Genomic DNA, 18,756 nt, shown 5'->3' with positions numbered 1-18,756 from the left:
TTCATCTAACTTAGGTGATCCGAAGTTCCATTGGCCAGATTCTAATTAAATCAAAGATCTTTACTAACTATGTTATTTAAAAGTCCTCCTCTCAAACTCTCGCTCTATTGATTCAGACTACGATCCTAACTCTTAATGTACGCTTTCGTCATACCACCAGATTTAGAAACGCTTTTTGAAAACAACATAGTTAATAAAATGCTTGTTTTATGAAGTCGTTATCTACTTAAATCTCCTAATCTCAAACTCTCGCTCTGTTGACTCGTAACATGCTAATATCCCTAACGTACGCTTTCGCCATCCCGCGCGGGTTTAAAAACACTTTTTGAAAATAAATAAGTTCTAATTAGTTCTAATACGCTTTCGCCATCCTTAAAACTAATGTCCTATGTCTACTATCCAGTTAAAGATCTCAAACTTTCGCTCTATTGATTTTAACCTTTGACCGTCTTAAGACCTCAAACTTTCGCTCTATTGGTTTTAAGACTTACTAATTAAATTAGACATACAAACCAAAATCAAGTGATATTTAATAAAACATAATTAAGCCAATTTATTTCGGATCCCACGGTTAACTTACTTTACATACCGATATCTTAATTAATTAGCCAGACATACTTAAAGGAACAAACATGAAATTATAATTATTAAACATGAAATTATAATTATTAAACATGAAATTATAATTACTAACCATGAACATGTGCGTAACTAGATTTGTAATGATAAGACAATATTATAAGAACAAGAAACTAAATTAATTGCAAATAAATAAACCTGGAAGTAAAGCAGACAAAATGAACTTGAATTAAATTGCGAACAAAACAAATCTTGAAACTTGAATGAAGCTTTGAAATAATGTCGGCAAGATTGTGATCCAAGAATACATAAATTGTAGGCCTAAAACTAATAGTGTGGTAGTTCCTCAATGTGAGAAACTACCACTTTTACAAAGTGATAATATATGCCTAAAACTATGAACAGCGCTTCCGCGCCTAAAACTTGGATGCCTTCAAATGAATGCTCAGACTCTTTATATAGTGAATGGAAGTGGAAGTTATCACGTGAGAAGTAGTGGAGATAGTGGGAAGTTGAGAAAATCATGGGGTGAGTGGACTTGGAATTGTCCACGAAATTAATGGAGAAAGTGGCGGGGTCCACGTACTTTTGGAGACGGGCGTCTCTTAGTGGGCTTGGAGCTTGGAGACGTGGAAGTGGACTGGAGACGGGCGTCTCCACTTTTTGGGGAGAGCCTGTGAACGACTTGAGATGTGCGTCTCAAGTGGAGAAGATCTAGGAGGCAGCTGGAGACGTGCGTCTCCTTTTGGTGAGGTGGCATAGAGACGTTGGAGACGTGCGTCTCCACGTGCTGGAATGACTTGGGCCACGCGCAATTGGCTTCTTCGTGGGCTGGACTTGTAGTTTGCACAATTGGGCCTTCTTTGCACCCCTTTATTGCTTCAGCACCCCTTTTTCATCTTTTAGGCACAAATAGTAGTGATTTTAGCTCCATTTCTTTCCTTTTCACAAATAGTCTCAATATGAGCGTAAAACCTGAAACATCGCAAATACCCGCATAATATCACAATAAAATAACATAATTAAAATAAAATAAGGAAATAATTGATATAAATCGAGCCAAATAAACAATACATTTACGTGTTATCAAATATCCCCACACTTAAACCATTGCTTGTCCTCAAGCAATCAACCAACACGGTAAAAAGAAATATTTAAGCTCGATTCGAAACAGGGGCATGACACGACTCCTAATCATATTTGTGTTAGGCAAATGTTACATCGATAGGTATAAGATATCAACACCAAGGATACCGCAATGACACAATGTTCAAAAACTCCCTCCTTATACAAACCAATTCGAATTATGCCATTATAACTCAACCTATATCTCTCGTTTTTCTTTTCACTCTTTTCATTCAAGCGCAATCACATTAAGCCCGTTATCCGTACACGCACATAGTAGAGAAATCGGTTAGCGACTATGATCCTTTTCTTTTCTTTAGCACGGGGTTCTGGTTTTTTAAATGGTGAAGCCCCATATTTCCCAACTGCGGTTACGGGGGATCGGACCATAGTCCACCCTACCAAGCCCAGTACCAGTGACCTCTAGGCCAACCAACAGTGGGTGCTAATTATTAAATCCTTATTGGCTTAACAACCATTAGGCTAAATGACCGGGTGAAGGTCACCTAACTTAGAAGGTTATTCTTCAATTAAATCTTTTAAAAACAGGATCATTCACTTATATTCATCGACTCCCTACGTAGTTTGTGCTTAAGATGGTGCCGACTGCTAATATAAACTACTTAAGAGCTACTTTGAAAACTTGAGCCTAAGGTCTCGACATAATGGGCATCCAAATTGATATCACATAATGAGGGGGTTTAGGGTATCGGGACGATATTGATGTTGTTGAAACATCTCCAAGTCTTTCTAACAATGCCTAAAGTGTGACACCCTCTATACTTTCAGAGTGTGTATGCCATGCGTCAATATTCAAATTTTTGTTAGAGGTTAAAATTTTTAAAATTTCGGGGAAATTCAATAGCAACTAAAAATCACGTATAAAGACTCGACAACACAACTAGAAGACAATAAATAAAGCAATAAATGAAAGAGGTAAAGCTTCTCCCCCACACTTAAACCAAACATTATCCTCAATGTTTCGATCCAAGGTGGAGAAGAAAAGACAGAACCTATATGGATGCTACCGGAGGGATATCAAAACCAAATCCGCTCCGCGTCCGGAGGAAATATCTTCTCTTATCATGCTCATCAACGGTGTCACCACCAGCAGCAACACTCGTAGGAATGTGCGTGGAGACCCATTCATCTTTGAGATGATCGTCTATAGATTTTTCACCTAGATATGGCCGAGACGTGACAAGTGATCCATATATTTATTATCTGCAAGTTCAAACGATAAAAGGAAAACATTAAACTGAAAACTCGTGGGTTGCCTCCCGCGCAGCGCTTTGTTTAACGTCGATAGCTCGACGGTTTAAGAGTGCAAGCACTCAAGGTGGTTCTCTCGAGAATGACTCCTTGGTTGAACTTTAAGCAAACCTCGTTTCCCATGGCCACTTATCAAGCCATCTCACATATCCCTCACCTTTTCTTTTCTTTCTTCTGTGGGGTGGTTCATTCTTTTGAAATTATGGTGGCGGTTCTGGATTGATCCTAAGTATCAGTTTTTCAAGTTCGGGCTTAGTGATATTATCCACAACCTCAAAGGTTAACCTTACCCTCTTATCACTAATTATATCCTTAGTTTCATGGTCGTCTAAATTTCTCTTTTTATGCAAGACTTCAAATAAGGGTGCATTAGTGTGGATATTTTCCAATATCTTCACATACATTATGGATTTGGAGTCTACCTTAGCTTCCACAAAACTTTGCGGGAAAGAAATCGGTGGGGTATAGGGAAGAGGAATAACAATAGGTGTTTCCCTCTCTACCTCTTCTACAACCTCCCTTTCAGATGGTGTTGGTGGATTTTTCTCAATCTCCACTCTTTTCTCGCTATAAATCTTTTCAACCAAATTATCACTCTTCTCAATCTCATAATCACTCTCCTCAATCTCATTATCACTCTCCTCAGGAATTTCAATTTGTTTTTCACTAATGGTTGTATCAATATACTCCTCAAGTAAGTCTCCTAGTGGTTTTTGTTCAAGTTGGGAGATTTGAGTCTCTAATTCCATGTTGTGGGTCGCGAGGGACTCAACCATAGTGGTCAGTTGCCTAAGGGTTTCATTGTTTTGAAGACTTTGTTTGATAAACTATTGGTTTTGGAAGGTTTGTGTCTCTACAAATTGCTCCATTATTGCTTCTAATCTAGAGTGAGTTAGCGTCTCGTCGGAATCCTCCGTTGATGTTTCGAAGTTAAAATTATGGGATTCTTGAGGTTCTTCAAAGGGAGCTAGCGTTGCATTTTGCGTTTCCTCAAAGTGCTTCGGCATCATAGATTCTAGCCTAGAGAGAGTTTGTGCTTCAATGAATTCCTCCATTAAGATTTCGAGGTTGGATTTATGATAATCTTGCGACTCCTCAAAATGTTGGGCGTGGTGATCGTAGAGGAAATTTGGTTGATGATAAGTTGGCGTTGCATTGAAATCCTCTATTGATGCTTCGAGGTTAGAATTATAGGATTCTTGTGGTCCCTCGAAATATTGGGTGTGGTGATCGTAGAGGAAATTCGGTTGAGGATAAGTTTGGTTGGAATTATAAAATTCTTGTGGTTCCTCAAAATGTTGGGATTGGTGATTGTAGAGGGAATTCGGTTGAGGATAAGCTAGTGTCGAATTGTAATCCCCAATTAATGTTTCGAGGTTTGGATTGTAGGTTTCTTGTGGTTCCTCAAAATGTTGAGATTGGGAGTAGCAGAGGTAATTCGGGTGAGAATGAATTGGTGGCGCAGCATTGAAATTCTCCAATAGTATTTCGAGATCGAATTTATAGGATCCAGGTGATTCCTTGAAATACTGGGAGTGGGGATTATAGAAAAAGTTTGGGTGATACATAGTAGTAGATGAAAAGAAAGAAAGAAAAAAAATGCCTTAGTCTCTACGGTGTAACAGCGAGTTACGATATCGACTTGAATAATCCCCAGCAACGGCGCCAAAAACTTGATCGCGACTTTACGTGTCTATTAGTCGGGATAACTGCAAGTGCACAGTCGTGTCGTGTAGTTTTAAAAGATATCGAATCCACAGGGACTATAAATTGACCTACCGTTATCTAAAGTTACTATGTAAAGCTAAGGCTAATGATATTTGGGTTTTTTTATAAATGGGGAAACTAAAATCTTAAATCTAGGTAAAATATAATAACAAACGGATATCAGTATGTATTTCATCTAACTTAGGTGATCCGAAGTTCCAAGTGCCAGATTCTAATTAAATCAAAGATCTTTACTAACTATGTTATTTAAAAGTCCTCCTATCTCAAACTCTCGCTCTATTGATTCAGACTACGATCCTAACTCTTAATGTACGTTTTCGTCATACCAACATATTTAGAAACGCTTTTTGAAAACAACATAGTTAATAAAATGCTTGTTTTATGAAGTCGTTATCTACTTAAATCTCCTAATCTCAAACTCTCGCTCTGTTGACTCAGAACATGCTAATATCCCTAACGTACGCTTTCGCCATCCCGCGCGGGTTTAAGAACACTTTTTGAAAATAAATAAGTTCTAATTAGTTCTAATACGCTTTCGCCATCCTTAAAACTAATGTCCTATGTCTACTATCCAGTTAAAGATCTCAAACTTTCGCTCTATTGATTTTAACCTTTGACCGTCTTAAGACCTCAAACTTTCGCTCTATTGGTTTTAAGACTTACTAATTAAATTAGACATACAAACCAAAATCAAGTGATATTTAATAAAACATAATTAAGCCAATTTATTTCGGATCCCACGGTTAACTTACTTTACATACCGATATCTTAATTAATTAGCCAGACATACTTAAAGGAACAAACATGAAATTATAATTATTAAACATGAAATTATAATTATTAAACATGAAATTATAATTACTAACCATGAACATGTGCGTAACTAGATTTGTAATGATAAGACAATATTATAAGAACAAGAAACTAAATTAATTGCAAATAAATAAACCTGGAAGTAAAGCAGACAAAATGAACTTGAATTAAATTGCGAACAAAACAAATCTTGAAACTTGAATGAAGCTTTGAAATAATGTCGGCAAGATTGTGATCCAAGAATACATAAATTGTAGGCCTAAAACTAATAGTGTGGTAGTTCCTCAATGTGAGAAACTACCACTTTTACAAAGTGATAATATATGCCTAAAACTATGAACAGCGCTTCCGCGCCTAAAACTTGGATGCCTTCAAATGAATGCTCAGACTCTTTATATAGTGAATGGAAGTGGAAGTTATCACGTGAGAAGTAGTGGAGATAGTGGGAAGTTGAGAAAATCATGGGGTGAGTGGACTTGGAATTGTCCATGAAATTAATGGAGAAAGTGGCGGGGTCCACGTACTTTTGGAGACGGGCGTCTCTTAGTGGGCTTGGAGCTTGGAGACGTGGCAGTGGACTGGAGACGGGCGTCTCCACTTTTTGGGGAGAGCCTTTGAACGACTTGAGATGTGCGTCTCAAGTGGAGAAGATCTAGGAGGCAGCTGGAGACGTGCGTCTCCTTTTGGTGAGGTGGCATAGAGACGTTGGAGACGTGCGTCTCCACGTGCTGGAATGACTTGGGCCACGCGCAATTGGCTTCTTCGTGGGCTGGACTTGTAGTTTGCACAATTGGGCCTTCTTTGCACCCCTTTATTGCTTCAGCACCCCTTTTCCATCTTTTAGGCACAAATAGTAGTGATTTTAGCTCCATTTCTTTCCTTTTCACAAATAGTCTCAATATGAGCGTAAAACCTGAAACATCGCAAATACCCGCATAATATCACAATAAAATAACATAATTAAAATAAAATAAGGAAATAATTGATATAAATCGAGCCAAATAAACGATACATTTTCGTGTTATCAAATACCGTTCAACAATTTGGGTATTTCGTTTTCATCATTCTCCCTCTAATCTTTGCATAAGTAAAAGTTTGATAAAAAGTGAGAAGATATGTATTAGAATTGAATCAAAACACGCAATGCTCATTTCATTAAAATTATTATTCAGAAACAAACAAAGTTCAATGTACAAACAGAAAGAAACAAGGCCTAGTGACTAATCAGCAACAAGGAGGAGTTGTCCTGTCTGAAACACTGGCTTTAGGAAAGGTTACTCTGGATTGCTTTCTCTTTAGTCACTTTGTTTTGGCAAAGGATTAGTTTTTACATTGGGACCAACATCCTTGAAATTTAACATATTTTCCCTCATCAACTCTTGTACTCTAGCCTTCAATGCATAACAATTTTCCAAATCATGACCAGTACCACCTTGATGGAATGCACAATGATGATCAGACCTAAAACCGGGTGGAAGAGGGTTTGGAGGAGTAAAAGCTCTGGTTGTAATTATACCTTTCTGAACCAACATAGGATAGAGCTCAGTGTAAGTCATGGGGATAGGATCATATGTGATCCTATTGTGGTTTTGGTTTTCTCCAACAGCCTGACGTTGGGGAACTTGAACTGGTTGAGGATTAACATCAGGAGCAACAACAGCTACAAATGGTTGATAATAGAGTTGGGCCTTTTGAAGAGGCATTCTTCTTTCATTCGATACATCATTGGTTTCTTCCTTGTTTCTTTGAAAGTGCCTACTTTGAGCAAGTCACTTTGCCCTTCTTAATCCCTTCTTCTAACCTTTGGCCAATAGTCTCCAAATCTGTTGCTCGAGATTCATGATGTTGAAATAAACAGAGAGGAAGGATGAGAGACCTATTGTAAGAAACCTGTTATGCGATGTTATGAATGCAAATGCAATATTTTCAAGGATCTATAGGAAATCTAGTTAGCAACATCGGGAAATGATTTGGTTGCATCTTTATTTGAAGAACCCTGACTTTGTCTTTGAACTTCCTTCTTTGGGAATCAAGCTCACCATATCGAATGGGTCATAGCCTCTAATTCGGGATACTTCTGAATTTGAAGGTATATGGCTAGAGGAAAATAAATCCTCTTGCCCCTTGATAGGTACCGAGTCTCTGAATTGGAAGGTATGTGGCCAGAGGAAAATAAATCCTCTTGCCCCTTGATTAGGAATTCGGTCCTTCATAAGAGTACCTGAAATTGTGTGCCCTAAATCCCTAAGATCCTTGAAAGGGTTAGTTAATCATGTTATGTCATGATGTCATGATGTTATGCGAATACAATGCATTAGGTATGTCGTAGGATAATAAGGACAAACAAATCCTACAATGAAGCCTGCAAGGAAAACAAAGGTTAGTAGCAAACACAAACAAGTCACACAAGTGTCCTTAGGTTTAAAGGCTTGCATGAAGTCTGTAGGTAAGTACCATCCCCACTGAAGTTTAGTTGGTTCAACCTGTCCTATATAAAGATCAGGTTCTAGGGAGCTCATATCATTGACCTTTCTCGAAGGCACTTATTTCAGTTCAGCAATCGAATCACCGACCGAAAATGTCCTGAAAGTCCAGTCCATATGAGTGTAGCTTCGAGTATCAACCAACTTCAGTCGGAACCAAAGCCAGCCACCTCGCTAATTTCTAATAGGCCAAAGTCAAGTTCAACTAGGGTTCTAAGGGCAGATTAGTGCTTAACGACACCACGCAACAGCCAAGTGTTTCCTCAAGTCGGATCCCAAGGAACACCAGGACAAACCAATGTGTCACACTAACGATGGCCACCATATCAACCACATCAGTATACGCTGTGCAGTCTCCTTGGTCTCATGCCATTTACCTAAGGTACTCAGATCCGGGTTAGGATCTTTCACACAAGTAAACCCAAACAGGCCCACAAATATAAAGCAAACAATACAAACAATTTAAAGTGAATCTGTCATACCCCAAAATTTGCCCTCATATAGTTACGAGTGCCATTTTATTTCGAATAAATGAATTGGCACAGTTGGTAAGAATTTGAGCATGAAAGGCACAAGAACGAGAGGTCTCGAGCTCGAATCCCACTTCTACCTTTTTCTCCATTATATTTGTTTCTAATTTCAATTCCAACTTTATTTCCATTTCGTCAACAAAAATCATAAAAAATATGTTTTTTTTAGTATTTAAATTTAATTTTCGTTTTCTAATTTTAGGCATTTTTAAATAATAATTTTTAATTTGTTTTATGCACTTTTATCAAAAAAAGAGTCAAAAAATGTCCATAAAAATCAAATATTTTCCTTTCTTGTCATCATTGTTTCTCATTGGTGGATCCGTGTCATAATTAGCCTTTGATTGGTCCAAATAGTGTCAACTTGATCACCAAGTAAAACATGATATTATTTAATTAATTTTGTGATTAATATTAATTTTCTTTTCCTTATTTGTTAACCTAAATTTTTATATATAAATAAACTAACAACCCTAATCACTGGGAGACATTTTTTGTTTTGCCGTAAACCAATTCCCATTCACCAAAATTCACTGTCAAATTCACACTCTCTTCCACTCGTACCTGACGTATACATTACATTTTCCACCATTTTTCATTCTTCCATTCAACACCAACTATGCCATTTTATCCATCGCAAAACCAAACCATATTGTCATCAACATAGCAACACCCTCACACCTGCAAAACACAAACTCGATTCGCAACATAAACAAAATCCTAACATAAAACTATACCTCATTATAAACACCATCACCACCGTCAATTATTCATGTCCGAATTCCATACCATTATCATGACATAAACTCACCACAAAATATATTTTCACCTTGAATCTCAAAAAATAAAGCAATACACCAGCCTGTACATATAAATTTCACTCACTAACACTACAATTTGTACAAATTTATTTGTTTTTGCAGGAAAAAAGATGAAAGAAAAATTCAGAGTCAAACCGCTGAGCCGCTGTACCACACGTGACCCTCCGAAGCTTCCGACAGAGCCGTGAATCACGTTCAGCCACGACATAATCACGCATCCTCCAGCCAACACCGAGACAACCGCAGCTGAATCGACGGCCACCAATCACACAACCATGGCCGCTGGAATCAACCGACGTCAAATCGGGCGCCACTGCAAGTCGCCCAATCCCGCATCACCGTTCACAAATCCGGCCACCGGGTACGCCGTCGCACACCCCAAGATCCGGCGAATCCCCTCCGCTGTCGGCATATCGGGAAAAACATCAGTCCAACAACCGTGAACATGCCCGCGAACCCATGGCCACCACTTGCATCTCCGATCCGCTGCTGTGAGTTCTCTTGGCCATGATTTGCTGTTATTATTGTAAGTGAATGAAAGATGGAGAAAGACGGTTAAGGGGAAGAAGAGGAATATGACGTTGTTGTTCTAATTCCAAATGGGTATATGTTTGGTTTCTTCCTTTTCTTTTTTTTTAATTTCCCATTAATATGTTCTTTTATGTTGTTCATTTAATATATTCCTTTTTTTTTGCAAATAAAATCTAGCATGATGTGTTTAAATTGTCTTAGAAGTGTAGAGTGGATTTATCCACCGTACTGACTTTTCTTTTTCTCTAGTTATTACTAACAATAATGCTATTTGTACACCAAAGTGTACACCTACACCGTATGTACGGACGGTACTGTTCATGTACGGACGGTACTATTCACCGTCCGTACATGAACAGTGCAATATTATATTAATTTTTTTTTTACATTTTTTTTAAAATCTTATTTTTTTTTTATTTATGTTTTTTTAAAAAATATTTGACAATACCTGCGGATTTATTTCCGGATTTACGTACGGATTTGATAATACCTGCGGATTTTACTTGCGGATTTACCTACGAATTTGACAATACCTGCGAATTTATTTGCAGATTTACCTACGAATTTGACAATATCTGCGGATTTACTTGCGAATTTACCTACGAATTTAGGTAAATCCGCAGATAATTTTAAATGCAGGTAAATCCGGAAGTAAATCTGCAAGTATTGTCAAATATTTTTTTAAAAAAATATAAAAAAAATATTTTTTTTAAAAATAATATTTAAAAAAATATATATATATATTAATATAATATTGCACTGTTCATGTACGGACGGTGAATAGTACCGTCCGTACATGAACAGTGTCGTCCGTACATACACCACCAATACGGTGTAGGTGTACACTTTAGTGTACACATAGCATTGCTGTATTACTAAATCATGATTTTAATTAGGATTAATAGTATAGTTAGAAACAAATGGGCTTTGGGCCTCTCACTTTTATTTAATATAGTGCCTCCATGTTTCTAGTACACCTCTTTAGTTTATTTTAATTAAATTTAATTTAGACACTAGGATTAGTTAAAATTAGAATTAGGGTTCTTATTTATTTTATCATTTAAAATCATTACGAAAAATACAAAAAAAAAGACATTAGAATATTAGGTAACAATTTCACAAAATATCAAAATATGTCAGTTTTATTCTCATATTAAAAATACCCAAAAAAAAAGTTTTCTTTTTTATTTTAATATGCTTATTTCTAGATTAACGTTTTTTATTATTTCTCCAACTTTATTCCATATTATATTACTAACATCTTTTGTTTATGTTGAGGTACCAATTTGAGACTTTGGATATTCTGGTGGACATTTGCGAGTTACTAATCCTTGTACAATTAATCGCTTTACTTTTGCCTTAATTTTCATTTTGGGTTTGTAATAATTTTTAACCCCATTCGCTTAGACTTGTAATCCCCCTCCCCGAAGCCATGTAATAGCGTAGGATTTTACATTTCTGCACTTTAATTTTCTGTAAATATATTAACTGTTAGTAACTAGGTGTGTATGGCAAGATAACTTAATCAACCGTTAGATCACTAATTCAAGACTAAGATAACTGAAAATAACACACTCTTTTTACCTGTTCACACACTCACCCTTAGGGTACGCCCCTCTTTGGTTGCCTTCGATTATAAGGTCGTGTCCCTCGAATGTAGAGGTACCCATTAGCAAAAGTCCCTCGATTAAAAATCATCGCAAAGATCATAAGTTCCTCGATGACCCACGATGTTGCCTACGATGATATGATCTAGTCCCTCGAATGGTTGCCTACAAAACGATGATTGTCCCTCCGAAAATTGCTAAAGGTACCTCTACTTGCTGCCTTCAAACGACCTCGATGACCCGCACGTCCAATATAAACAAGGACTACCTACTTCTATATAGTATGGATAGTCCTAGGAACTTTAAAAAGCATAGAAAAAGACCAACTATTTAGGGTAATGCTCTTAATATGCCTAGCTCAATTAAAAAAAAACATCTTTTCCATACTCTTTCAAAAACTAAGGCTACGCATTTACGCTAAAGTCCTTACACCCCTTTCTCAACTCAAAACAAACAAACATGAGCTAAGCAAATTAAGAGCCCGTAGATAACTACGGATGAAAAGGGTGCTTACACCTTCCCTTTTCATAACTTACCCCCCGAGCCCGTTTCTTTTTTAAAAGGTCTTTTTCTGTACTTTTTACCTTTCCTAAAATTGGACAAAAATAAAAGTCGGTGGCGACTCATGCTTACTGTAACACCCCAATTCTACCCAGGCATATAGGTACAAATATCAGAGTATAAAAATTAAATTCATAAAAACAATTAGGGCGTTACACTTAAGTAACCACATAACCAAACATAACATACTCGCAAAAGATGCGTAACACAAATAATCAAGAGGACGGATACACATAAACACCTGAATGTATTCATACTTGTATAAATGCATCGGTAAACAAAATATCCACAACATCCTCCCAAAATACATCGCATGAGAAGGTATCCAAAATACATAATACGAATACATAAAAAGGATCAAATATACATCAAAAGGATCCTATAAGCATTATCTACAAAATAAGTGTTCGATCCCCCCCCCCCTTAGGTGTTACGTATCACGAGCGGACGACACCAAGACGGACGACTACAAAGAGAGCACCTACACTTGCGGATCACCTGCACATTACCCACGAGTAGGTAACATTAAGGCAGAAGGGTGAGAATACAATTCATAATGAAAGCATGATCAATATAGTAATTCCAACAATATCATTAAGAGTCATATAACTGGATAATCCAATAAGTCAACCACAATCAATATATAAATAATGCGGTACATGGATGATAACATAAATTATAAAGACCGAAGATGATGAATGAGACTCGACTATGCGTATGCATGTGGTACCAAATCCGGAGTAAAACTCCTCCTTGTCATTATGACAAATACACCTTGCCGAGCATTATGCTGGGACTTCTTTCCCTAAGGAAAATACACCTTTGTCGAGCAGTAAGCTACGACTAACCGTCATCGAGCATCTAGCCCCCACTGATGACCTCTTGCCACTCGGGCAAATACACCTTTTTACCGAGCATTAAGCTCCCACTGGTAATAATTGCCAATTCAGGCCACCTGTTAATAGCATTCCGCCATTAACGTAATGAAATGTCATGCTGTGCATACAAACGACTCAATTACATAACAACAACAACAACAATATAACTCGGTCACATATCTACATCACACCGGTTATATTATTCTATACGGATACATCATCAAAATTGCCACTCAGGCGTTCATATTCACACAGCACACGTATACCGTCAAAACATACTTGATTAGCAAATATCATTTCACAAAATACATTTATGAAAAATCATTCAACCACCAACACACTCCTCTTTATCATAAAGCATACTCAAGGGTTCTCATAATACTTCAAACGGCGCGTAGAAACGACCTACGGTTCAAAAGATACAACAAAACAAAGTTTGGAAAAACAAAATTCCACACAGTCCGCTTGAGCTCCGCTCAGCGGACCCAGACAGAGAATTCACCAAACGAAAATACAGAACCTCCGCTCAGCGGACCCAGACAGAGAATTCCTGCAAAAGAACCTCCGCTCAGCGGACCCCCCTCCGCTCAGCGGGCCTGCGTAAACCCAGAAAAACCAGTCCTGCAACAGACCGTCTCAGCCCCCTCTAAACCATTCAAAACCCATTTAAACCTTCATCCCAACACCAATACAACACAAACATGCTATATATACACCTAATCCATGATCATCATATGGTTGGATCATCACATATCATCTTTGACCTAAATTTCTTCATAAGCAAGAAAACATGGAGAAATGAAAAACAAACATGATCCATGGGAATATCTAACATCATAGCACACATACACACCATAAAATCAAGTTTATATCTTCAAAACTCACAAAACACACAAGTTGCCATTGTTGAACAAGCTTGGAAAAGAGTAAGAACAAGAACAAAACATACAAAACTACAAGAATCATACCATCAAGATAAACTATATTCATCCCCCTTACCTTGGTTGGATTCTTGGCTCTAGCTTGGTTTGGATTCTACAACTCTCTTCTTCTCTTTGTTTTTCTCTTCTTTCTCTTCTCTTCCCCAAGTTCTCTTTCTTTCTTACTATCTCAAAATATCTCTTTTTCTCTCTTTATCAAAATATCTCTTTCTATTACTCTACTTCTCATTTTCCCCCACTCAACTTTCATAAATTCTAATTTTGGCCCAAATGTCACTAAACCTTAATTCCAACCAATTAACACCCAAAACATAATAATTACACACATAGAAAGTAATAAGTAAAATATTAACATAATTAATATTTACCGACTCACTCGATTCGAAAACGGTAAAATTAGGAAAATGTAGCAAACATCACAATTAATCAGAAAAACACATTTATGGGCGTTACAACCCTCCCCCACTTAAAAGATTTTCGTCCTCGAAAATAAGATTACCTGCTATAAACAACTCAGGATAGGAATCTCGCATCTTGCTCTCCAACTCCCAGGTCAAACTCTCACCTGCCGCACTTAACCATACGACTTTCACCAAGGCGATCTCCTTGCCTCGCAGAGTCTTAGTCTCACGATCTTCAATACGCACTGGTATCGTCTCAACCGTCAGGTTCTCACGCACTTGCACATCATCCATCTGAATCACATGGGACGGATCCGAAATGTATCTCCTCAACTGAGACACATGGAATACATCGTGCAGATTAGAAAGACTTGGCGGTAACGCCACCCGATACGCAACTTTGCCAACTCGCTCCGATATCTGATAAGGACCAATAAAACGCGGAGTAAGCTTCCTCGATTTCAAAGCTCGTCCAACACCAGTCATAGGTGTAACTCTTAAGAATACATGATCACCGGCTTGGAATTCCAAATCTTTCCTTCGCTTGTCATGATAACTCTTTTGCCTACTCTATGAACTTCTCATCTTCTCACGAATAAATTTCACCTTCTCTGTAGTCTCTCTTACTATTTCAGGTCCGAGTACCACACTCTCGCCCGATTCAAACCAACACAGTGGAGTTCTACACTTACGACCATATAGCGCTTCAAAAGGTGCCATTCCGATACTAGAATGAAAACTGTTATTGTAAGTGAATTCTATCAACGGAAGATAAGTATCCCACGAACCTCCCTTCTCTAGAACACAAGCCCTCAACAAGTCTTCTAACGATTGAATAGTCCTTTCGGTCTGACCGTCTGTCTGAGGATGATAAGCCGAACTCAACCTCAACTTAGAACCTAGAGCCTCTTGCAAACCTTTCCAAAAATCTGATGTGAACCTTGGATCTCTATCCGACACAATACTCAACGGTATACCATGTAGTTTCACAATCACCTTGATATAAATCTCAGCCAACTTCGCAACTGGAAAAGTGATGTTAATAGGAATAAAGTGAGCAGACTTTGTCAACCTATCAACAATCACCCAAACCGCATCGAAACCTCTCACAGTATTTGGTAAACTCGTCACAAAGTCCATAGAAATACTATCCCATTTCCACTCTGGAATATCCAACGGTTGCAACAACCCCGCAGGACGCTGATGCTCCACTTTTGACTTCTGACATACCAAACACGCATACACAAACTGAGCCACATCCCTTTTCAAACCAGACCACCAAAAGATCTTCTTCAAATCCTGATACATCTTATTGGCTCCCAGATGAATACTCAAACTGCTTCTGTGACCTTCCTCTAAAATCATCTTTTTCAGCTCGGAATCATCAGGTACACAAATTCGACCACGAAATTTCAAAACACCCTGACCATCCACTCTGAAGTCGCCATCAACACTTTGATTTGCCACCATAAACAAATCAACAAGTTTCACATCCATTTTCTGTCTCTCGCTAACAGTTGACAGAAAATCATTCGTCACTTTCAACATACCCAACTTCACACTATCTGGTGTCAATTCACATACCAAACTAAGATCACGAAATTGCTCCAAAAGTTCCCACTCCTCCGCCATCATAGCGGACATATGCAAAGATTTCCGACTCAAAGCATCGGCAACCACATTAGCTTTACCAGGATGGTAATTCAAGCTAAAGTCATAGTCCTTCAAGAATTCCAACCACCTACGTTGTCTCATGTTCAACTCTTTCTGATCAAATAAGTATTTCAAACTCTTATGATCACTAAAGACCTCGAACCTTGCACCGTAGAAATAATGCCTCCAAATCTTTAATGCAAAAACCACCGCAGCTAACTCTAAATCATGGGTGGGATAATTCTTCTCATGAATCCTTAACTGCCTCGAAGCGTAAGCCACCACCTTACCTTCCTGCATCAAAACACCACCTAACCCCATATGCGATGCATCACAATACACCACAAACGGTTCCTCAGGATCAGGTAAAACCAAAACCGGAGCTGAAGTCAACCTTCTCTTCAACTCTTCAAAATTCCTTTCACAAACTATGTCCCAAATAAACGCCTTACCCTTGCAAGTAAGCTGAGTTAACGGAAGTGCCAACTTCGAAAAGCCTTCGATGAATCTTCGATAATAACCTGCCAAACCTAAAAAGCTTCTGATCTCAGTAACCGATCTCGGAACCTCCCATTGTAGCACTGCATCTACTTTGGATGGATCCACTGCAATCCCGTTACCTGAAATCACATGACCAAGAAAACTCACCTCTGATAACCAGAACTCGCACTTGGATAACTTAGCATACAACTGCTTCTCCTTCAAAACCTGTAGCACAACACGCAAATGCTCCTCATGCTCTTCCTGAGACTTAGAATAAATCAAGATGTCATCTATGAAGACCACAACAAACTTATCCAACTGATCATGGAATATGCGATTCATATACTCCATAAACACACCAGGTGCATTAGAAACTCCGAACGGCATCACCAAAAACTCATAATGCCCGTACCGAGTCCTAAACGCAGTCTTCTGAATATCTTCTTCCTTCACCCGAATCTGATGGTAACCAGATCTTAAATCAATCTTGCTAAACACACTGGCTCCCACCAACTGATCCATCAAGTCGTCAATCCTAGGAAGCGGATACTTATTCTTAATCGTCACCTTGTTCAACTGGCGATAATCAATACACAACCTCATGCTTCCATCCTTCTTCTTCACCAACAAAACTGGAGCTCCCCATGGTGAAACACTAGGCCTCACAAAATGTTTTGCTAGCAACTCTTCCAATTGTTTCTTTAATTCCACTAACTCTGATGCCGACATTCTATACGGCGCCATAGAAACAGGCCTCGTACCAGGAACTAGATCTATGGAAAACTCCACCTCTCTCTTTGGCGGCACATCAGAAAAGTCTTCAGGAAACACTTCGGGAAATTCTCGCACTACTGGAAAATCCCCAACTGCAGCTCGACTCTCCACAGTCAACGATGCAAACACACCAAACAATTGTGCCCCATCTTCTAACAGTCGATTCAACTCCTTGGTAGATAAGACATCAAATTCCACATCCTTCTCAAGAAATGGAAACCTCACCAACTTATGATAACAATCGATATGGACACGATTATTCATTAACCAATCCATTCCCAGAACCACGTCTAACTCGCTCATCGGCAAACAAATCAAATCAACAGTAAAGTCCTTACCGAAGATTGATACCGGACAATTCTTACAAACTAGAGAAGTAATCACCGACCCCATTGCTGGTAAATCGATAACCATCTCACCACCCAATTCAGATAGAACAAGACCTAATCTTTTAACACAATCATCGGCTATAAAACAATGCGAAGCACCCGTATCAATAATAGCAATTAAAGGAATGCCATTAATAAAACAAGTACCTCTGATCAGTCGATCACCCTTGTCCGTCTGAGTTCCAGCCAAAGCAAACACCTTCCCACCAGCTTGAACTTTCTTCTTCTGACATTGACCGCTCATGTGTCCCTCTTCACCACAATTAAAACACACAACTCCTTTAGATGCACAGTCGGATGACACATGTCCTACCCTTCCACACTTGAAACATTTCTTTGCGTCACTAAAGCAGACATTACTTTTGTGGCCAGGTTTACCACACTTAAAACACACAATCTTAGCAGGAGCATCTCCCCCACTAAACCTTGGTCCATAATTCATCTTTTGCTTACCCTTCCCTCCATCATACGGCGTCCCACGATTCTGCGGACCTTTGTTCCTCTTTTCATTAATCACCTTATGATGAGCATTATTATCCTCATCATAAATCCTACAGCTGTCCACCAAATCTGGAAACACCCGAATCTTCTGATACCCCACCGCCTTCTTGATATCAGAACGTAACCCATTCTGGAACTTAATGCACTTAGAAAATTCTGCTCCCTCACCAACAAAGTGCGGGTAGAATTTCACAAGTTCATTAAACTTGGCCGCATATTCAGACACAGACATGCTGCCTTGAACCAAAGCCAGAAACTCAGTCTCTTTCTTTCCACGGACATCCTCCGGGTAATACTTCCTCAAAAACTCCCTCTTGAACACCGTCCAGGAAATCTCTTCACCGGTTGCTTCTAACCTTGCCAAAGTCTCCAGCCACCAATCATCAGCCTCCACAGCTAACTGATGAGTGCCATACCTAACTTTCTGCTCTTGCGTGCAATCCATCACACGAAAGATCCTCTCCATCTCCTTCATCCAAGTCAAGGCTCCCTCGGGGTCATGCGTTCCCTTAAACACAGGAGGATTCTCCCTCTGGAAAGTCGCTAAACTCCGAGACCTTGCATTCTCATCCGTATGCATAGCTTCAGCCATAGCTTGCAATGCAGCAGCAATAGCAGCGTCGTTACGTCCAGCCATCTCTAAACTTCACAATAACACCAAGAGAAGTAAGCCCAAAAAATAACAC

The sequence above is a fragment of the Vicia villosa genome, linkage group LG7 (assembly GCF_029867415.1).
Source record: "Vicia villosa cultivar HV-30 ecotype Madison, WI linkage group LG7, Vvil1.0, whole genome shotgun sequence".
NCBI lineage: Eukaryota > Viridiplantae > Streptophyta > Magnoliopsida > Fabales > Fabaceae > Vicia > Vicia villosa.
Note: the sequence above shows the minus strand (reverse complement) of the source record.